Raw genomic sequence first — 24,022 nt, 5'->3', positions numbered from 1 at the left:
CAATGTATGGTCTTGCACTACTTGTTGAACTCCAAGGTAGCTTGTTTGACCATTTTCAGGACCAAAGGTCGTGTATGTTGCCAAGTTGTACAAATCAAGTGTCAAAAACAATAGGCCTGCCTGTTAAGCTGTTGTCCAAAGATGTATGTGTTTTTTCAAAGGGATAGCTCGGGTTTGAAGCACTGCAGACTGTGTGTCTGTTAGCGTGGAACACTTTTAGCCTGTTAACGTTTTTTTTTGCCTGTTTGTCTCCAGGAACTATTGACATCCTTGTAGAGGGGTTGAATCCACGTTATAAACACATCAACTGGTAAGTGATCGGCCATTACTTTGCAGTGATGACATTAAAGATTCACCTTTAAATGAGTAGCAATTAGGGATGCACCGAAATGAATTTTTTGGGGCCAAAACCGAAAATGAGAAATGCTTGGCCGAAAACCAAAAACCGAAACGGCGAAAAAAAATTATGCCAATTTTTTATTATCATTGCATTTATTATAATAATTACAATTATAATATTATTAGGAAATATTTAGGCCTATTTAGTAAGGGCATTTTTAACAAAGCACAATATAAATTGAAATGCGTCCACACCACAGACATCAGAGACACGTTGGCAAATGGTACATTAAACAACCAAACGCGGCGTGAGCAACTGAGCATTTTCTGGCGGTGCAATTGCACTTTATAGTCAATGTACTTCGCACCGGCGGACACGGATGCGTGCGGTGCCGTGCGGATGACGCATTTGTAGGCTATTTGGAGCGGGACATGGTGCGGCGCACTTAAAATCGGCACATTCGCATATTCACCACCGTTAATTGAAAATCGGCACATTCACGTATTCACCAATGTTAATTGAGCGTGAAAAAATAAATACATTTCTTCGCACCAGCCAATCGGCTTTGGGAACGGGCTGCAAAGTCACACACGGCGTCCTGTGCAAGTCTGTCGCCACCCGGAGATAGCGGTAAGTGTTTCCGTGTTTAAAACTGTTGATAGCAATAGTGCTAGCATTAGCTAAAGTATTTAGCACGGTCACCAGAATGCAAGTGAAAAAGTGGAAGCGCTCGAGGGGCTCTCATCAAAGAAAAAAAGGAAGGCGCTGCAGGAGAAAGCGTGGCTCAGCTGTAGTGCAGTACTCGGCAGCGCTCTCTTTTTCGACATCGTTTACCAAGCGACCCTCTCCTTTTCCGGTGTGCACAATAAAGCTGCCGGTACTCACAAACGGCAGCAAGGCACCTGCTTCTAGCGCCTTTTTTGTTTTTTTGCTTACGTCACCACAGCATCCTCTTTTGGCCATATTCTTTCGGCTTGAATTTGATTTCGGCCGAATGCCGAAAATGCATATTTTTGCCATTTTTGTCCGAAAATTTTCGATGGCCGAATATTCACTAGTAGCAATATGTGCTAAAGTTGGACCAGACAATATTTTAGCATACTGTTGATAACATTAAAGCATGCCTCAGACTATTAGCCTGGCAAGCCACACCCACTTTCTTGAATGAAAGAAGTTGGTCTGCTCAGTCGGCTGTTGAAAGCGATCGCAGCCCAACTTGAAACAAACCATGCAATCAAATTTGTTTATTTGCTGTCCTGGATTCTTCCTGAGCAACGTCACTTTTTGCCGTCGGAAGTTTTATCATTACATGAATGATCACGTTTTTACCGCAACGACGTAAGTAATCCACTGTCTCACAGTAGCCATGTTGAATTTACTTTGTATTTGCCCACTGCTACTCATGGAATTACATATAAATATTATATACAGTATTTCATATGTACGCCCACTCCTCTTCCACACATACACCCCGCTTTTGTGATGTTGCGTCCGCTTTTTGCTGATTGGATCTTTTCACTGTCTGTTCGGGTTTGCCCCGCCCTAGAAATGCGTTTCATGCCGACAGTGACCAGACTCATCCGCTAGTTACAGCGTTGAGCCTGGTTTCCAGGATAGGAGACTCGGAGATCAGTTGACTTCAAGCACACTGTCCGGAAAACCCTCCCTGTTCTTGGTTGCGGGTTAAAAGTGGTTAGAGGACGCTGGTGGCGGAATAACGAGATTTAATGGTCATCTGAGCCCAGTCGAGCCACATTGAAATAAGATTTGAGATTTAAGATTATAAGATTAAGATAATAAGATTTCATTTTTCGCTGTTAGCCCCCACGGCCAAAGGAGACAAGCCAAGATAAGAACTAGAAACAGTCCTACACTGGGAAGATGATGGAGGTGCAGTGTTCGGGAAGTTAAGACTATCAGAATAAAAGCACACATGTTGCAGTTGGCGAAGTTTAGTCATTTGAATTAGCAGAGTTAACCTTTCGTTGTTGTAATTTCCTCCCCGCCTACAAAGCTCACATTGACTATGTTTACATGAAGTCACTATATGGATTGAGGTCAAAATGGCGGCTTCTGAAACATTCGGGATAACCCGTTTCTATGCGTTAGCGGACAGCGTTACTCTCGTGCGCACGAGCCGATCAAAATGATGATGCAGCGACGTCATCACGCAAATAGACGTCAATTCCGCTGCGCTCACTGACTGCTGCATGCGTGTCCCGTACTCCATTACAACGACTGCCGAATGTCCACATTATATCATATTGATTGGTGAAAAAACCTGTGAGAAGCATTTCCACATGCTGGTGGGTACTTAAAAAGTTGAATCACCGATCACAAACAACTACAGTCATCAGGATAATAGGCCGTGAGTCGTACTTTTCTTTTTCATTTGATCACGCGTGGGCCACACACGCATTGTGTTGCTTGGCAACCCAATCAACTCTCACTCACTTTGCACCGACTTCTATGCATTCATGGACATTGTTTTGTGATGACTATAATTGCTTGTACAGCGGTACCTCAGAGTTTGAACATAATTAGTTTCTGCAAAGTGTTCAAAGTCCAAATTGTTCAACCTCTGAAACATTTTTTTCTCATAGGAAATAATGTAAATGCAATTAATCCGCTCAAAAAACAGAAAATTCCTATTTTACTTTCTATTGATGTTTTTAAATATTTACAGTTCAGTACAGTATTCAAACAATAAAAATACCTTATCTTACCTGTTGTGGTGTGATGGCAGTGGATGATAAATGCTATGTTAATGCTAGCTTGTGTATTTTACATTGGGCATATTGTTAGACTACTAAGCGGTCTTTGCGTGCGTTGTTTAACGTCTTCAGGCTTGTTGTTGAACAGCTAATATATATATATTTATATATATTTATATATATGTATATATATTTATATATATGTATATATATTTATATATATGTATATATATATGTATATATATTTATATATATGTGTATATATATATATATGTATATATATTTATATATATGTGTATATATATATATATGTTTATTTATATTTATTTATATATATATATATATATATATATTTATTTATTTATATATATATATATATATATATATATATATTTATTTATATATATATATATATATATATATATATTTATTTATTTATTTATATATATATATATATTTATTTATTTATATATATATATATATATATATATATTTATTTATTTTTATATATATATATATATATATATATATATATATATTTAGAAGGAGAGATGATTTCTGTAAGACATGAGACTGCATCCTAACGAGAGAGGAACAAGGAGGTGATGCAAGGCTGAAGGAGGCCTCCACGTCTCAACAGCATCTCACTGCGCACTCGAGACAATTTGTTTTGTTCTGTCAGTGCTTTGTTAACACTTGAGAGGACATGTTGTAGAAGACATCTTATACTTTAATTATACTATATTAAATGCAGTTCAATGGGCAATTTTTTGGGATGGCAGATGAAAGACTTGTGGATGATGAGATAGGGGCGTGCTCAGGTATAATAATGACTCACCTCCACTTCTTTTTCTCTGCTTCTGATGGAAAAAAAACTAGAGAGGGTATGAATGATCTGAACTGTAATGAAGTTCTGGATTTACCAACATGGCGGTGTGTGTGTCTTACCTGTGTTTGCTGCTCACATACAGTATGTGTGTTGCTGCAGCTATTTATGGCATGCATCACCTAGCTATAGTGTTGACAAGGAACTGAGAGGCGTCATGCGAGTCCCAGCAGACACAGAACTGAACCCTTAGTGCAGATCTCACATTTGTGCTCCTCCCATCACTCGTGGCCCAAATTGTGTCTGAACCGAACGGCATCCTGGCAGACATTAAATAATAAAAAGTCTGCAGGCAGTGGAATGGTAGCTCCGACTCCCGATGTCATAAATTGTAACAAACCACGTGAATTGTCTTTTCTAGGCAATTTGGTGAACGAAACTGTCAAGTAACTGTGCGCTTTCAGTCTCAGAAACAGAAAGTATTTAATCACAAATAACAAATAATAATAACAAATTAACACTCAGTGCAAATCCACTCCATCATTGTGTAAGCATTGCCATAAAAGTCACAGCGGCGGTGATAGGAAGAAAGCTGCAGATGCATCTTTATTTCCCCCCTCCGAGCCACATTTATGAATAATAGATATGGAAAGATGGTGAGGAAAAGAGCATATGCCAAAGAGAATGTGGAGAGGTTCAGACCGTCTGGACAATTGCTGGTTGCATTTTGGGTGACAGGGACACCATAGAACGTTGGACTCCATTATGAGGATGTGGTGGTAGCAGTTCCAGGGTTTCAAAACAAGCTGGGCCGCGTAGGAGGAACATGAGAGTGCATGATGACATCGATGAAGACAAAGACATTTTGGCTCTCAAATTTGTCTGAGAGCAGCTGCTCCACAGAAGAGCTAATGCACAACACAGTGATACCTTCACTTACCAGTTTAGGTCAGTCCGTGACTAAGCTTGTTACTCCATTGCATAGCAAAATAATTTTCCCCACTGTAATGAATGCAAATGTCATGAATCTATTTAATTTCCCCCCAAAGAACCACCATTCTTATTTGATTTGAATCAAGAAAACTAACATAATATTGTATCATAATCAGAATAACACATTGTAACAGAGAAAAAGATTAACTGGTTTTATATAATCTATTGTATGTCAGTGTTTCCCATTTGAAATCTTCTTGGGCGGATTGGGGGGGAGGACTGGAAGGCTTTGCAGAGCAGCACATTGGTCACTTTACCCGTTTGCCCTCTGGGAGGCGTTACAGGAGCCTCTGGACTAAGACCACCAGATATTGGAATAGCTACTTCCCCGCTGCTGTTAGACTCCTGAACAGTCTCCTAATCATAATTGCACGACTGTAAATAAATGATTATCTATAAATACTGCATAGATTGCCATGCACAGCAATTATAATTCTTCAGTTTGTTCATAAATACTGCACACATATTTATAGCCTGCAATGAAGTGTATATACTGCATATATCTTATTTTTAATATCCATCCATCCATCCATCCATCCATCCATCTTCTACCGCTTATCCGAGGTCGGGTTGCGGGGGCAGCAGCCCTAGCAGGGAAGCCCAGACTTCCCTCTCCTCAGCCACTTCAACCAGCTCCTCCAGCGGGATCCCAAGGCATTCCCAGGCCAGCCGAGAGACATAGTCACTCCAGCATGTCCTGGGTCGTCCCTGGGGCCACCCGCTGGTGGGACATGCCCAGAGCACCTCTCCAGGGAGGCGTCCAGGAGGCATCCGAACCAGATGCTTAAGCCACCTCACCTGGTTCCTCTCAATGCGAAGGAGCACCGGCTCTACTCCGAGTCGCTCCCGGATGACCAAGCTTCTCACCCTATCTCTAAGGAGGAAACTCATTTTGGCCACTTGTATCTGGGATCTTGTTCTTTCGGTCACAACCCACAGCTCGTGACCATAGGTGATGGTAGGAACGTAGATCGACCGGTAAATCGAGAGCTTTGCCTTTCGGATCAGCTCCTTTTCACCACAACGTACCAATACAGAGTCTGCATCACTGCAGACGCTGCACCGATCCGCCTGTCTGTCTCCCGATCCAACCTACTCTCACTCATGAACAAGACCCCAAGATACTAAAACTCCTCCACTTGGGGCAGGATCTCAACCCCCCGACCCAGAGAAGGCACGCCACCTTTTTCCGCTTCACACTCCGCTGCAAACCGCTCCAGTGAGAGTGGCTGATCATGGCTTGATGAAGCCAACAGCACCACATCATCTGCAAAAAGAAGAGATGCAATGCTGAGGCCACCAAACCGGACCCCCTCAACGCCTCTGCTGCGCCTAGAAATTCTGTCCATAAAAGTTATGAACAGAATCGTGATAAAGGCCAGCCCTGGCAGAGTCCAACCCTCACTGGAAACTAATGCGACTTACCGCCGGCAATGCGGACCAAACTCTGACACCGGTTGTACAGGGACCGAACAGCCCGTATCAAGAGGCTCAGTACCCTTTACTCCCGAAGCACCCCCAACAGAGCTCCTCGAGAGACACGGTCGAATGCCTTCTCCAAATCTACAAAACACGTGTAGACTGGTTGGGCGAACTCCCATGCAACCTTGAGCACCCTGCTGAGGGTGTGGAGCTGGTCCACTGTTCCACGGCCGGGAGGAAAATCACACTGCTCCTCCTGAATCCAAGATTTTACTTCCCGACAGACCCTCTTCTCCAGCACCCCTGAATAGACCTTACCAGGGAGGCTGAGGAGTGTGATCCTTCTATAGTAGGAACACACCCTCCGAAAAAGGCCCGATAGGACTCCTTTTTTAGCCTGACAGCATCCCTTACCGCTGGTGTCCACCAGCAGGTTCGAGGATTGCAGACACGACAGGCACCGACCACCTTACGGCCACAGCTCCGAACGGCCGCCTCAACGATGGAGGACCGGAACATGGCCCACTCGGACTCAATGTCCCCCGCCTCCCCCGGGACAAGGGAGAAGTTCTGCCGGAGGTGGGCATTGAAACTCCTTCTGACAGGGGATTCCGGCATACGTTCCCACCACCCCTCACAATACATTTGGGTCTGCCAGATCGAACCTTCCCCCACCATCGGAGCCAACACACCACCAGGTGGTGATCAGTTGATTTTTAATATATATAATAAATTTTTGCTAAGGCACTTCTGGATGGATGAAAACGGCATTTCATTGTTCTGGACTTGTGAGTGCAATGACAGTAAAGTTGAATAGTATTCTATTCTATTCTATTTATGGCAGCAGTCGACCACTAGGGATGTAACGATATCCAAAAATCACGATACGATAATTTTCACGATATAGTGGGGCGGTTGGCGATACAAAAAATGGTCACAATATGAAAAAAAAAAAATTTGAGCTCATACAAAACAACAACAACACAATATTGTGCTTTTGTACATTACAGCAATGCATATAAACAACCTAAAATCTCTAATCAGACTTAATATTGAGGCACTTACTTGCTAATGCACACACACATTGAGTTCCTCCACATATTGACAAGCATATGACGTTCCCCTTCATCTGACCAATAGTGTGGATTTTAAATATAGAAGGGCCAAAACATGCCTTGTGAAAATTAAACTGCATTAAAAAACTTGCCACCTGAGGGTGCTGGAACTGCACAAATGGAAATCAACTTGACTTTTTTTAACTGATGTGCTGATTTTAATATCGTGACATGACAATATATTGTGGCAGTTTTAATATTGCATTATCACGATATTGCCGTTATCGTTACATCCCTATTGACCACTGGTGTATAAATGTGTGTGCGTGTGTGTGTGAATGGGTAAAAGTGAGGCTTTGTCAAGTGCTTTGGGTACCATATAGTAGATAAAGCACTACATAAAAAAGCAGTCATGTTGGTTGTGCATGATTAAAATGTAGTAAACTGACACAATTTTACTTTCTTTTCCTTGAAAAGAAACAAATGAAATGGAGCTTTTTTTCCCTCTGAAAATGCTGGTGAAGTGGATTTGTACAACTTTTTGGGTCTTTGACGAAGCAAATATGCACGAGTGCCGAAGAGCATCTCAGACAAACCAGGCAGAAGAGGATGCAGAAACACACATAGAAACACGCACATGCCCTTTCCCACTGCTTAGGGAGAGTGTGAAATAGTTTGAGTCTGATGGCAATGAATTCTTTGGTGACTCTGAGCTCAGAAGAGACAGAAACAAACCTCAAGCAGCTGCTTCTAGACACATGCTCCATTTGCATGTTTTCATCTTCGTAGGTGTCAGAGGTCATCTTTTCCATCCTCACCCTGTTTCCTAATGCTCTTCCTGGGCAAGTGTAACTCACTAAACAATATTGTGTCACATTCTTCTGGTAACTCTGTGGCTGCACATCATCATGTTTCAATTTGAAACCTCATTATGATTGCAGCTCCTTCTTGATGACCAAAGTTGTAGCAGCTTATCAAACCAACCAAGGACTCTCATTTAATGTGTTAACTTTTGTGTCCTTGTTACGCTCACAAAATCTTCTAATTTACTCTTATCTCGATTTTGGGTTGGTTGGAGGCGGGGCGGGGCGGTGTGGATGTGGGGTGGGGGGGGGGGGGGTATGAGCTGAGAGTATCTTTGTGCCACATCAATTCCAGAACGCAAAAATCTTATGCCCTCCGCATTTGAACATTTATCCAAAAGAAAAACAAACTGCGGCCAACGCTTAAGATGACATTGGGCAAAAATGGTATTGGAACCTTTCAAAAATGTTTGGCCTCTCATGTCAAATTAAAAGTATATTTCGTTTTCTTCTCAGCACCTGGGGGAGTATGAGACTAGGTTTGATGGTACACCTTGAAATATAAAACTTAGTTTTGTGAAGCGCATTCGATCAGTGACGAAAGCCCTGTCATGAAGTGTTTCACGTGCCGCTTTCCTAAATTGCCACACACCACACTTTTTATACTTGATGAATAATTATCATTTTGATTCAAACACTGCGGTACCCGGCTCACAATGAGATCATCTGCTGTGATACATTTCTTTTTCATTATTACCTCTCTGCCAAGAAGCGCATTTTTCACAAGAGAAAAATTATTCTAAGCATATTCTTATGTAAATTTAGTAACAATCCACATACTGATGATGTCACTTAAAAACAATCACTTGTTGTATTCTCCATCCTCCATCTTAAACATCTGCAGCAGAGGGTGGTATCCCACCCCCAGCGGAGACATCCTGTATGTGGGTTGCATTAGAGATGCATGAGACACTAATGGGGAGTGAATGCTGCAGCTGACTCTCTCACACGCACGTACATTGTGGGTGCGCACATAAGCTTAACTTATACACGCACGTCTTGAAAATAATTGCAAGTGTGTTGTTTGCTTGTATCTCATACTATGGTCGCTTGCTAACTAGATGGTGCCTGAATGTGTGTGTGTGTGTGTGTGTGTGTGTGTGTGTGTGTGTGTGTGTGTGTGTGTGTGTGTGTGTTCGTAGTGGTAGAGCTTTCTCAGAACAAACACTTACATGTCTCTTGAGCCATCGAGAAAAGAGGGTAAATGGCTCAAATAAGGATTTTAGCCTTTTTCTCTACAGCTGTAGGTTGAATGTGTCAGTAAAAAAAGCTGTTACGTCAGGTGAATTGTTTCAAAGGGAGATGAAACATAGATCATCATTTAATTTTCAACAGGTAAATTCATTCACAAATAAATGTGGTGAAAATTCAGAGACAGTTACAGGAATATTGTCAAAGGAATTCATGCATCCATTAATCCACTGTCTTTAAAAAAATCATCTTCTGTCTATTCCACTACCTGTTCAGGGTCGTGGGTGAACTAAAGCCTGTCCCAACTTACTTTGTGGACATGGCGACCTTCACCCTGGACTAGTCACTAGTCAGTCACAGGGTGCGCACATAAGGTCGGACCCCCAATCACTCAAATTCACACCATCACTGAGTGGGAAGTTGTGGGAACTGAACCCAGTGCCTGCACCAAAGTCGGACAAATGCCACAACACCGTCAGCAACTGCTAATTAATTCAGGGAATAGCCATTTGAACCTTAATCACGGGAGAGTAGCCTAAAGGCTAACATATTAGCATCATCTGTTCATGAGCAGAGCCTACCATCGAGTGCTTATTTTGGTGATTGATGCTGCTTGATCCTGTTATTTAACTAAGGCGATGATCACTTGAGTTTGACTTTTCTTTTTGCCCGTGGCACAGATGTCCTCGTTTGGCGGTGAAATTGATTATGTTTTGCTAAATGACTTGAAGACAATTGCAAATACTGCATATTGCCAAGCCATACACTTTCTGGGGGAATATGGACAGACGGGACAGGACTGGAACACCAGGTATGTGTTCAGATGCAAGAATGAAGCATACTGAGAAAAGAACATTGTCCTCTCTATTAAAAATGTTGGAGGCTCTGTTATATTTTAGGGCTACTTGAGAGTTGAATACTCGCACTGGTATCGAACATCCCTACCGCAAAGTGAGATAGCGAAACATCCATTATATAGAATTTGATATGTATGACTGAAAAACCCACGATTAGGCGAAGCAGCGAAAAAGGAATCATGATGTGGTGAGCGATGATTTTCTCATTCTGGTTTTTCTTGGAGACCCACCCGGGCTGTGCATGCAAAAAGTTTGAGAACCACTGCTCCAACTCACTGCATGGTTTTCTTTCTAGTGCGTGTCCAGCGGGTTTTCCCTTGGCAGGATCGAACACAAACTGTGCGTTTGAAGTAAGGATGACAACTTTGGTGTCAAAAGTGGAGTGACAAAATGAAGACGGTTACAAACTCAGAATAAAGGTGTGGGAGATCTGATGATTTAAATGCGGTGAGGTGATGCGTTAGGGAAAAGTAAGGAAGTTATGACAAAGTCACGATGCCATCTTGAGTAAGGAAGTTGGGAAGGTTGGAAGATGAACTAAAAAGAGCTGAAGAATCGCAGATGACAAAGTGGCTTGATTATAATAAAGAAAAGCATGTTGTGAGTAACTGCATTTGTGTGTGTCTTCTGTAAGATGTTTATTTTTATTTACTGAAGTACACACTCCGGTACTTCTAGTTGGAAGGATATAAACCTCAGTGCCACCAAATGAGTACATCAGTGCACTTATGACAAATCACACTTGAACATCCCGGGAAGGAAGAAAAGCTTTTTGTGATTGATTCATCAATCTGAAATTCAGAATTAATCTCATCTTTGATGCTGTGGAGCAGATTATTATTTGGCCCCGCCCTGTCTGCTTTATTACTGCAGGAAAAGAGTGCCGTTACCTCTATACAGCTGAACCACAGAACATATGTGCAGTAAGGTTCAGTGAAAAGAACCGGTTGTAAAATTACAAGTAAATTCTAGAATCTCTCTTTTTGGTCCATTTAAAAAAGGAAATGAAAATACATTAGACCCTGGTTGAGTAGAGAAGGTCAAAAAACGGATGGGTGGATAGTTCATAATGGAGAGCAAAGTTGTGAACCTGCTGTACGTTCAGCCCAAAGCACAAGCATGTAGCCTCATTTTCTTCCTTTCATGTTTCCAAGCCTGAAAAGGAAAAGGTTGTCTTATTTATTTGCATGTGCGAGCAGCAGCGTTCCAAAGTGAAAATAAGGTGGCACACGTATTTCTTCCTGCCGTTTGTGCATTCTGATTATGCACGTCGTCACATGGTTCTCTCTCTACCTCACATGCCTGCGAACAATAGACCCCCTTTTTCAGATTCCTGCTGTCTAATCGTGTTATGCAACGCTGACTTCAATACATCTTTGCTTGTCGCATTCCTTGTCCTCTCACTGTCTGTGCATGAAAAACACGATGGGTGCATAAACCCTCTTGAAGGATAAATAAATTGCACGTTTCTAATGATCCATTAATCTGGGTTTGCGTTCTCACACCCTGCTGGGAAGGAGTTATTTCAAAGATTATCACAGAGCAAAGTGTAATCAATCTGAAAGCTGGCGCAGCGGGAATGATCTCCTTGCTTGAGACGCAGTTTGTCTCAAGTCCTGATCACCAAAGGCATCATGGGAGCACCAAAACCCATGCATCATATGCTGATTGAATGAAGATCTAATGTAATTATCTATCTGTCTGTCTGACCGACCGTACCGTACCGTACCGTACCGTACCGTACCTCTACTCATTGGCCTCTTGCGGGTGAGGTGTAAACACAATTGAGTGTAGGCCTACCCAAAATCCAGTCATAATGACCGCTGTCTTCAGTGGATTGCAGTTTTCACAATGATTGTTTGAGGATTTCTGGAATTCCTCTGGGAGGTTTTGTATATTTTGACACATACTCCGTTGCATGTGGATATTCTCATTCGTCCCGGTCGTTTCTTTCTCGGGGCATTGAATCGATCAGAACAGGACTTTGTCTTGCTGTCTTAGAAGACGTTTCGCCTCTCACCAAAGAAGGCTTCATCCGTCTTCATTGGTTAGGACTGACCAGCCGGAGTTTGTGTGGAAAACCAAAGTATTGCTTCAGTCAACAAGTCATTAAGTCATTGATATTCCATTCAGTCGTGTAAAAAGAAAAATGGAGTGGTGCTACCGCTAGTCACGGGGATTTGGTTGTTTGTTGGAGGCAGTCAACGACTCGTTGGCCGACAGAGGCCTGATCTCTGCAAGACATATTTACAATGTTTGTCCCCGTTTTCACATCACCCTCCATGCCATCTCGTTTACGTCTGTGTCACTTTTGGAGGCATTGTGCAGAGATGACATAAGCAGCACAGCCTTGGATCATAACAGGAACCATCTAAACGGATCAACTGTGACTTGCCGAAACCAAAGCAACCTTCTCCGTCCGACTTCATTTTTCTCTTATCCATAAGAAAAAGATCAGCTGACTCAAGTTGACTGTGATGCTGTGGGGCTTTTGTGCAATATTTTGTGTGTGTTGCTGAAGGAATCAGAAGCCATCCATCAGCCAGCAGCTGTTTATGCTTTTCGGACACGCAGCCTCACTGCAAATCCACGCGGACGCTGTTGTGCGTCGCTGCAGGAATTGCGGGATAAACCACCGAATATAGCTTTTGCATGGCTTGGGCTCTCAGCCCATTGTGATTTACAGACTGAGCTCTTTGCTGGCAGTGATATTGATCACAACAGATCACTGAGGACCCCTGGTGGCTCTTTTTTTTTTTAAATCATCTCTCTAGTTGCATCACCAGGATATACAGAAGATGACAAATTGTACATTGAAACATAATTTGTAAATATATGTTATTAGTTCATTGTAGCACCGTATATTGATTGGGATCACTATGCATTGTGCCACATAAATAAATGTTAAACTCAATAGACGCTTGTGTAGAGCAGTAAGAAAACAAGCTGGTCTCTGAGGACACCTGCTGAAGGTTATAGGAACTGCACATCTTTCCAGTTTCACTGGGGTTGTGGGTAACTGCTGCCAAACTGCCAATGCCAGCTGACTTTGCGCTAGAGGCGGGATATAGCCGACCTACATCCTGGACTGGTCCCTGTTCAGTCAGGAAAAATGATAGGAACTGTTCCATTCGTAAACCGTTTAATATTTGAAAAGGCTCCAGCTGTTTGTTTACTCACTGCGGTTTTGTTTTGACATTTTTGCATCATGATGAAGCACTCGCAAAGGAAAAAAAAGAAGTTTTACACAGATGTGGACGGACAGCAAAGTGTATGCTGTGTTGTTTTCCCCTGAGGATGTGGTGCAAAAAAAGGAAATCTTTTGGCAAGGTTTGTCGTGCTCATGACACGTTGCATTTCCAAGTATGAAGCAATGCAGCTGCAATGCTGACATATAAAACAAAGCAGAGTAAAAATTGTGTATGACACCAAAGTATTCAACAAAAGATTAGTCAATTTCTTTCTGGAACACCTCAAGGTGCCCCAAGATGGCGCCAAAGCACTGCCTAATAAGAAAATAGTACGTGGTGGCAAGGAAGTATGTGATAATACATCTCCACTTCTGACAGAATATACCAAAGAAAAAAATCATATTAATCAATTTATAATAATAATAATAAAAAGACAACTTGATTGTTTGTTTTAAAATAACCGTAAATGAGCAGCTCTGAAATTGAAAAACGTATGGCTAATGATTGTGATCGTGTCAGATTCGGTATCAGCATCTATATCGACGGATCTCACTCATTGATGATCGGTATTGAGATCGGCAGCATAAAACCTTGAATGGAACACACCTAGTTAAGTTGTTAGCAAAAGCTAACATCTTTTTGTTTTTAGCAATTTTTAAGGCAAATTTTGTAAGATGTGTTTGAAATGATGTGTTTTGGGAACATAGTGATATATTTACAGTTTAGGCACTAATGTAGGCAACTTGAAACTTTGTTACGGGGTTTAGTTACAGGGTCTCATTAGAGGCTGAGCTGCACCGTATTTGTTTACAGAGTAAACTAGTGGCTAAAGTTTGAGGCAGGGAAATTGTTTTGCCTTTGTAGTGTAGCAGAAAAATGTAACATGTTTCATTAGCTGTCTGCGACCCCCCCAAAATGGGTCTGCAACCCACTTTTGGTTTCCGACCCACTAGTTGAGAGCATTACCAAGTCTAGTTTAAAAATAACCAGATGCAGCAATTTCTGGAGAGATTGCGTGTGAATGCTGAATAAAAAATATATAGAAACGTGGAATCATATTGGATGAGGTGGAATGTTGTCGAAAGATATGGAATTTTGTGGAAAATGTGGAATTGTTTGGGGAATGTTGAAAATTGATCCCAAGATGATTTGAATGATCTTAAGATTGAGAATTTCAAATGAGCGTAAATTGTTGAATGTCTTATTGCAAATGAATGGGGATACTTCGGGGTGGAAAATGTTGAATTGTGGGCAAACTTTGAATGTTATGAATGAGAACAAAAATTGCCTGCGAAACACAAATTTTTGGAACATGTTGACGTTTGAAAGGTTTGACTCAGTCGAGAAATTATTTATACAACAGCAAAAAATGCTGTACTCCCTTTGTGATCGCTACATAAAAGAAAACTCTCGTCTCCTATATCATAATGTATCTTACTCCCTTTTTATTGACATGGGCTGCTGTGTGAACGAAGAACAACAATGGGTCATTGCATATTTGTTGTTGTTGTTGTCGTTGTTGTTGTCAAGAGCCAATTTGGGTGTACCTGCAAATGGACAAATGCAGTGATCAAAAAACAAATCTTTCAGCCGGTCTTGTAACTTACATTTTTTCATTTGTAGCTCAAGAGGGCGCTGTTGTCCTTTCAAATAAAGTTTTGCAATAATGACAATACCACAGAAGTGAGCGTGAGTTCATATTTGTAATCTCTTCAAGTGTCACAGGTGAGGTGAAGTCTATCTCAGGTGACTGAGGCCTGCTGGACACAAGGGGAGAAACAAACAAACAAACAAACAAACAAACAGTCACACCCACATTCACAGATATGGAGTCTTCAGTTGACCTAAGCCACATTTGTGTAATGTGGGAGGAAGCTAAAGTACTCAGAGAAAACCCAAGCAAGCCCCCATGGTGAACATCCTCACAGAAAGACCCAAGCCTACAGTATTTATATACATTTTTCTTACACATGTGAGAAAGTTCATTGTTTATTGTTGTGGCTAAAATAATTCAAAAGAATTGAATTGCTTGAAAGAACTTGAGAAAGGCTACTCAAAACTCAAGGGCACCTTTTCCGATGTAAGATTAAAAACAACACTTGAAAGAGGAGAGTTTTTGAATAATAATTAAAAAAAAGGATTTAATTTGGGTGTAAGATGAATAGCGATCTTTTCTGAGCTACTACATGTACTGTTGGTGAAGTCCGTGCTGATCCAACTCGATTGTCGGCTCGTGGGACTCGTCGACGTCCACGCCGGCCGGCGTCGATTTTGCTCGGAATCGCTTTGCTTTCTCCGTCAGCGTCACACTTTCTGTAAGTCCTCAACTATTTGAATGGTTTGAGTGCTGGGGGCCCGGCCCATATGGGGGACTTGTTAAATCCATGATGGATTATGATGTCCAGATTGTCATTTTGAATTAAAGAACGAGATAAGGACAATATGAGTGCAAAGCGCAAACACAATAATAAGTAGATTTAGTCGGCAAGAAGAAGCTGCATTATAATGAAAAGAGAGAAAGTAGAGAAAGTGTGTGCGTGCGTGCGTGTGTGCGTGTACTGCATCCAATCACTAAATATCAGCTTGCTTTGCCCCCTTAAAACCTCCAGCAACCCTGTACCAGGGACATTCAGGACAGAAGAGCTCTCGTTGCAATCTTGTTTGTTTGCAAGTTTCGGAAGTTCAACGGGTCATCTTAATTTGTTTTTGTTTGCTTTTCCTCCTGAAAATGTCATCACGAACAAACTTGACATGTTTGAGTCAGGAAGTGGGTTGGAGGAATTTGTGGATTATTAAAGCAAGTCCCATCATATTTCCATTATGCTATGCAGTGCAACAGTGCCATTAGCTTTATTTATTTTTTAGGACCATTTTCGCAGCAGTTGCAAACCCCAGTTTGCAATGAAGTTACTTTCTTGTGTGAAATGTAAATAAAAACCAAATTCAATGATTTGCAAATCTTTTGTAACCTACATGCAATCGAATAGACTACAAAAACAAGAAGTTTAGTGTGCATACTGATCACTTTTTTTCCCTTTCATTTGAATTGGATGCCTGCAACATAGTTTCCCAAAAAAGCTCATCTGGGACAGGCGGCAACAAACCACTTGCAACGTTGCGTAATGCTCAGTTCATTGGAAACAGGTGAGCGTCATGATAAAGGGCCATCCCATCCTCCAAGGGCTCACTTATTGACAAGCAAGGATGTTGCCACGTTGACCACCTTGTCAACAACTGCATGAACGAGCAAATGGTCCAACGGTTCCACAGCAACGACTCTCATCGTACAATGGCACGAATTTAGCGATTTCATCATCTGCGGTCCTTAATATCATCCAAAGATTCAGACAATCGGCAAAAATCTCCCGTGACTTTTCCTCCCTCAGCTGGCACTGCAGTAAAAAAGGGCATCGTGTTAAGAATATTGCCGCGTGGACACTTAAAGTACGGTAACTATTGTCAGTTAACTGCAAGTTAAAACTACCGTGCAAAGTAAAAGCCATTTATCAACAGCACCAGAAACGTCGCAAGCTTCTCGGGGCACAAGCTCATCTGAGATCAAGAGGAAATGTGTGCTTGTTTTTGGAAATCATGGGAAGTGTGGAGTGCTATAAGCTCAAAGTTCAAATGCCAGCAAATGCTCACGGCACGGGTTACTTGCACATCTGTCAAAGCACCATGAATGCTTTCAAGGTACAACTTTATGCTGCCATCCAAGCAACGTCCCGCAAAGCAACACGTGGCTTCGTTGTAAACGAGTGTGAGTACGAGACGGCCTCGCCAGCAGTCCAGACCCGTCTCGCATTGAAAATGTGTCGCACAAAATATGACAATGGAGACCTTGGACTGTTGAGAAATGATTCTACCGACAAAGCTTCAACAATGACTTAGCAAATACGTATTGAGTGTTGTCAAAAGGAAAGGTGACGTGCAACCGTGCCATGGAATGTGTTGCAGGCATCAAATTCAAAATGAGGGAATATTTGAAACAAAACACAACAATAAAGTTAATCCGTTTGAACATTAGATATGTTGTCTTTGAGGTGCTCTCACTTGAATGTTGCTTGAAAAGGGATTTGTAAATGATTATTCCCTTGCAGGGTGTCTTGAAGATTGCTGCAGTTCACTGTACATTTTGCAGCAACTCAAGTCTGACGACTGTCGATCCTCAACTGATTTAGGGCGGCGGCACGCGCCAACCACAGCTTAACCTTCTTTGAACTCCAATAAAACAACGTGCTTTTCCCCTTCAACCTCATGACTTGGACCCGACTGCTGACAGTTGACAGGCACGTGTATCTTTTCCACTTCACTTGCCGGTGAACCTTGACCATGCGTGTTCAAAGCGTCTGCACACATGTGTGCGTATATTAAGTTCTAAGCATGCATGTGAGCGTGTTGTGAGCGTGTTACTTTATTTCCGTTCAGATCAACAAGTAGGTGTGTTGTGCGCGATCATCCTCCGAGTGAGCCGACACCGCTGCCCGTGTGTCACGCACTTATTTATAGCACGTGTCTTTGTGACAAGGAATTCAATTCCTCTGCCTGCCCGTGCTTGTCAACAATGGGAAAACCGACAGATGAAAACAATATTCCCAGGCACACGGCTGTCAACTTCCTGTTGCTTCACCTCAAGTATCGTTTCCAGTCAAAATGTCGTTCAATTGAATGATTTATAAAAAAAGAAAGATGGGATCAAAGGGCTAAGACTTGAACCCCTTCGGACCCATGGAGGATTGCAGTGGACATGACATATTTTGATATCAACACTTCAGGATCATGATTGGATCTTAGCTAACCAATCACACTTGCAAGTTGATTTGCATAATGTTCATGTTAAAAATGTTACATATAAGCTTGGTAAGTTCACAAGACGCACTATCCTGACGTCCATTATAATAAGTACAAACACGAGATACCCCCCCCCCCCTAAATCTATTAATACATTTAAAAAATAATTGCCCAGCAGGAAAAAATGCGGGTCTGAAGAGGTTAAGTTTGCAGTGTTTTGGTGGCAAATCACAATTTTTCAAATTTCCTATTTGTCTTGTCCGAGGAGTTGAAGTCGTTCGAGCTGTAAAGCGTGAGCTCGACCGTCCTGGACGATGTGATAGCACTTAAGTTTATATGTGAGCCAACACTTTTGACAATCTTTGAGATTCTCAAAAGCTTTTCAGTTGACAGCAACAGTGAAAGAATTGGCCTCGCTGTCCCGATACTTTTGGAGAAGATTGACGCACTCGGCAGCCTCCGACAAGCACTTCAATCATCACTCAACTAAATTGCACGGCGGGAAAGAAATACGTGCACGCTGTTGTGCGTTTGCGCGTGTCTATTTGCACAAGCTGATGGAACCCCTGGCATCCCTGAAAGGCTCTTATTGATGGACTTCACGCCCTAATTGGACATGCGGCACGTGGCTGACACCCTCCCTCAGTGTGTTCAAGGCGTATGCGTGCGTTTAAACGCGCATTAGGAGCGTGCAAGCCCCCTCGCTCTGCTCCGCATGAGGTCATATTGATTTTGACTCCTCCCACTGTCGGACACATTTGACCATTCCAGCGTGTTTGATCGTCGCCATCGGCATTTCTGTCTGCGACGCGTGTACAATTTCAAGCTTGCGCATTTTTCTTTCGAAAGCCGCTTTACTTTGTAACATTTGCGGTGTCGATCATCTGCGATCATGACGTCAAATTCCTTGAATTGAATGTGTTGGACAGTTTGTTTGTTAACAGCCATTTTTGATATCATCAAGATCAACCCAGTTTTGTGAGAATGCACAGTACAACAAAGGCAAGGCAAAAATGCCAGCCACTGCAGCTGTGTGCACGTGCGTGTGCACGTGCGTGCGCGTGCGTGCGCGGTGAACATCTGGCCTCTATGCCGTCTTGATTGGCTGCAAAAAATATTTCTGGATTTAACAATTGGAAATGTCTTGGCATGTTATGAAATGGTTTTTGTGAGTACTTGTGTGTTTGTGCAGGATGACGAGGATGTCTGGAACTTGCAAATGGCCATTGATGGACAATTATGTGTGCGCGTGTGTGCGTGTGCGTGTGCGCGCTGGGAGCTTTTACTTCCCACCATTAGCTTCAAATCCTGTTTTTGAGCAGGCGGCTGATTCTTCCCTCGATTACTATTTCGGCATCATCTCGTTTATGGAGTGCCATTGTTTTATCACTTTGTTTGTACCGTCTGCTTTCCCGCTTCCGCCCTTTTGCTCAAGTCGTGTCATTTCTTGGACCGCAGTCGCGAATAGTTGTCGAGTCCAGGGAAAGTTCCATGGAGTCCGTCATCTTCGTCGTTTACCTCTGAAGGTGTGTTCTCTTCAAACGACACCGCTCGCCCCCCCCATCTGCGTGGGGGTGGCCCTCATCTGCAACATCCGCCCGGCTGCGGGCGCTGGAAGATTCCACGGGGTTGTTAAAAGTGTTGTTAAGAGAGTGTCTGGCAGCTGTTCCCGACAGGTTGGGGATGGAAGGGCAGATGGTGTTTGATTAGCGAGCAGACTGACGATTGAATGAGAGGAGAGAGGGAGGATGCGGGGACGAGGGGGTCGATGGAGAAAGATGCGGGGGCCGATGGAGGTTGAAGGAAAAGAAGGAAGTCGGATGCAAAGAGGGTTGAAGGAAGGGACGGGGGGAGATGTAGGATGGGCCATGATAGAGGGGAGGGTGCAGGGAAGGAAGGAAAGACGGAGGACGGCTCGAGGAGTCGGGAGCGAAAGCGTTAGTCGGGTGATGCCCAGTTAATTGCAGGAGGGAGGCCCGCCTGCACTTGGAGAAAACTGCCATCATTATGAAATATAGGGCTGGGTATTGATTCTGATTTCCCCAACCGATTCAATCAAAGAGTTTAGTGTGATTCGATTTCGATTGGTTTTGTTTTGGATTCGATTCGATTCACTTCCAAACGATATATTGATTAATAATGGAACATCAAGTCTTCTTAAATATCAAGGACATGAGGAAAAAAATATGACATTCCAAATACATTTTTGCGGAGGAAGTAACTGGTTACATGATTTAGTGGTATAAATTAACAAACAATGACATCGGCAAGGATGAGATGTATAAAAAGTTATATAATAATTAGGGCTGCACAATATATGGAAAAAAACATCGGTATCGCGATATTGGCCCATGCAATATGCATATCGCAAAGACTTGCAATCCGTTTCATATTTCATATTTTATGCTTTTATCTGAATTTGACTAGTCAGCCGCTAACTGCCATCTAATAGTTGAACATTATCCAAAGGTAATGACAATTAATTAACTAAGCATATATTGAGGTTGCTTATTTTGTTGCATGAAAAAATATGTAATTCTTTCATAAGATAATAAAAATGTAATTTCCTTAGGTAAATGTTAAATATCGCAATAATATCGATATCGCTATATTCAGCAACTATATCGCATGAATTTCCAATATCGTGCAGCCCTAATAACAATTAAATAATACTTTAAAATATTCTGAATTGTCTTAAAGTACAATAAGTCAGGTCTTTCATAAATGTAAGAAAATACTTTTAAATTCATGTGAACCGTAAATGTCAAGAAAACAGTCAAATACAATTTTTTTATATTAAATATAATATTAAAATATTAAAGTAACCGATTCATGGTTTTATAAATCGATATCAGGCTCGTAAAGGAAAATCCATTCAATGTCGATCATTCCATTTTTGCCCATCTCACACATTTTCAACACATAATCACACTTCACAACTGCTCTGTTTGTCTATAAATCTATAATGAATTACAATTATAATATTATCATAAAATATTTATTTAGCACTGGCATTTTAACCAAGCACAATATGAATTGAAATGTGCCCACACTGCAGACATGTTGGCTAATGGTACATTAAACACCGAATGAGGGCTGAGCATTTTCTGGCGCTGCAATTGCACAGGCGGGCACGGACGCGTGCGGCGGGACAAGGTGCGGCGCACTTAAAATCGGCACATTCGCATCTTCACCAGCGTTTAAAAATAAATCAATACATTTGTTCGCACCAGCTCATCGGCTTCGGGAACGGACTGCAAAGTCACACTTGGCGTCCTGTACAGGTCTGTCGACACCCGGAGATAGCGGTAAGTGTTTCCGTGTTTGAAACTGTTGATGGCAATAGTGCTAGCATTAGCTAAAGTATTTAGCACGGTCACCAGAATGCAAGTGAAAAAGTGGAAGCGCTCGAGGGGCTCTCATCAAAGAAAAAAAGGAAGGCGCTGCAGGAGAAAGCGTGGCTCAGCTGTAGTGCAGTACTCGGCAGCGCTCTCTTTTTCGACATCGTTTACCAAGCGACCCTCTCCTTTTCCGGTGTGCACAATAAAGCTGCCGGTACTCACAAACGGCAGCAAGCAGCAAGGCACCTGCTTCTAGCGCCTTTTTTTGTTTTTTTGCTTACGTCACCACAGCATCCTCTTTTGGCTATATTCTTTCGGCTTGAATTTAATTTCGGCCGAATGCCGAAAATGCATATTTTTGCCATTTTTGTCCGAAAATTTTCGGTGGCCGAATATTCACTAGTAGCAATATGTGCCACGCCCCTCTCCTCCGGTGTGCGCAATGACCCCGGGAGCTGCTGCAAACTCACACCGTGAAAAGCCAGCGAGAAGCGAGGCGGACACTCGCCCCCGCGTTCGCTGTTTAATTTAAACAGACGCTTGCTTGCAAGGTTTTTTTTATTTGCGTCACCACAACCTATTTCGGCCATATTCTTTGCGGTGGCCGAATATTCGGTGCATCACTCGAAAGAACCCATTGGAGCCATTCTGGACACACTTTTTATTTCCAACAGGCATTTCATCATTTTTGTGCCAGGACAAGCCTAGTTGACCGTGTTTGGGACCACGTTGCGCCTCACTGGGCGTTCCGGTGGACGGAGCTGGCGCGCCCCCAGCCGCGCCCCCAGCGCGCTTGACAATTTGGTGACACAAAGTCAAACTGGCACATCTTCATATGCCAGGGCAAGTCTATTTTGGCATGTTTGTGTGCGAGTTTGGTAGACCACGCTTCGCCTTGATAGGCCAAACGGCATATTCTATTGCACGCCACTGATGCGGTGATCTGGCAATTTGGTGACTAAAAGGAGACTCGTTTTTAGGTGGTGTAATGCGATTTTGATGGATTGATCGAGCTGCACGATCGGGCGCCCAGTTGCCCACTTCACGTTCGTGGCTGACGACGTCATCCGCATGTGGAGATCCTCTTGCAGTCCCTTTAACTGTAAATGCACTTTTACGCCATTCAGTCCTTTCGCTATGTAGACCGCATGCGTGCACCTCTGTCTGATGAATTTAAATGGATTCCGTTTTTTTTTCCCTCCCTCAACACAAACAGCCACTTTTGTCTGTGCTAATCTAGCAACATACCAAAAGAAAGAACACTAGACTGCTTTTAGCGCTAGACTTGCATTGGCCTTGAAAATGGGGCCCAGATGTTTCAAAAGCTGCACCGTTGGTAATATGTGAAAGTGATTAGAGAGAGGGCTTAATGTGCTGAAGAGACGATCGATTTGGGTGAAAGAAGTTGGGCAAAAGTTGGATGCAATGAGAATTGTGAAAAACTGAAGAAGGGAATATTCAGAGGATGGTGCAAAGATGCAAAATGGGGAAGATGGACGGGAGGACCGAAGAAAGAAAGATGTCTGGAGGATGCAAAGCAGAATAGGGTGGAGATATTGGGAGCAAAGATGGATGGTGAAGAAAGGAAAACGGAGAAAGGATGGCTTGAAGTAGTAATGACGATGAAATGATTGGGCCGGGGATGCTGCTGAGCGTTTTGGGATAGAAAACAGCTGTTGCAGAACAACCGCCGATGCATTTGGGTGTCATCGGCGAGGATTGAAGCCAATAAACCTGCGGTGTGGCTGATTGCACTTTTCTCCACAAGCCGGCGGTCCACTTTGCGTCTCTTGGACTCTCGCATCATTCGCTTCTTATTGACTTTGGAGTGTTGTGGCGCATCCGCGTGGAGTCGCATCCCCTCCATCTTCAAAACCACTCGCTGACTCTTACTTGGCCCGGCCTTTACCCGCACGTACGGTATCGTGCCATCTCAGTTGATACCACGTTTGTGTGTGCGTGTGCGTGCGTGCGTGTGCGTGATTGACAATGAAATAATCAGCAGGCCAACACAAACACAGCTGTTTTATTGTTGCACTGTTCAGATGTGCTTTAACTGGCAGACGGAGCGAGAGAGGGAGAGAGAGAGATGATACCGAAGAAAACGCGCTCCCGCCCACCTCTGCTTCGGTCCGTCCCAACTCTTTGGCACACGGGAAGACCCTCATCCCGCTCCGTCTGTGCACGAGCTTCTGCAGTCACGGACGGACGGACGCTCATCTTATGTGGTCGAGGTCGGCGCACGCAAATGCTAAACAAGTCATGATAGATGAAATCAATCCCGACTGAATCTTCATCAAGATCAACAGCGTTGAGGTTGTAAGATTAAGGTTGCTTCGTGCTTGTTGCAGCCGTTCGCGCGACATTGGCAGAGCTAACAGTCGTTGCTGATGCCGCACTTTCTGTCTTTTACTCGTTGCTGGTTTCGTGCCAATTTT

General features: G+C 42.9%; 1 long non-coding RNA gene across 2 annotated transcripts in view; it reads left to right on the top strand.

The window, feature by feature from the left end:
* The window catches only part of LOC147180102 (uncharacterized), a 128,156-nt gene that overhangs the window by 7,335 nt on the left and 96,799 nt on the right, over positions 1 to 24,022 (top strand). For both annotated transcript variants that reach the window (XR_015094149.1, XR_015094150.1), the window contains exon 3: positions 256 to 310. This is a non-coding gene — a long non-coding RNA (uncharacterized LOC147180102). The remainder of the gene's footprint in view (positions 1 to 255; positions 311 to 24,022) is intronic.

This window comes from Leptonotus elevatus, chromosome 2, assembly GCF_054856555.1.
Source record: "Leptonotus elevatus isolate MCC_2025b chromosome 2, RoL_Lele_1.0, whole genome shotgun sequence".
Classification (NCBI taxonomy): Eukaryota; Metazoa; Chordata; class Actinopteri; order Syngnathiformes; family Syngnathidae; genus Leptonotus; species Leptonotus elevatus.
This window is presented reverse-complemented; position numbering and strand designations above follow the sequence as displayed.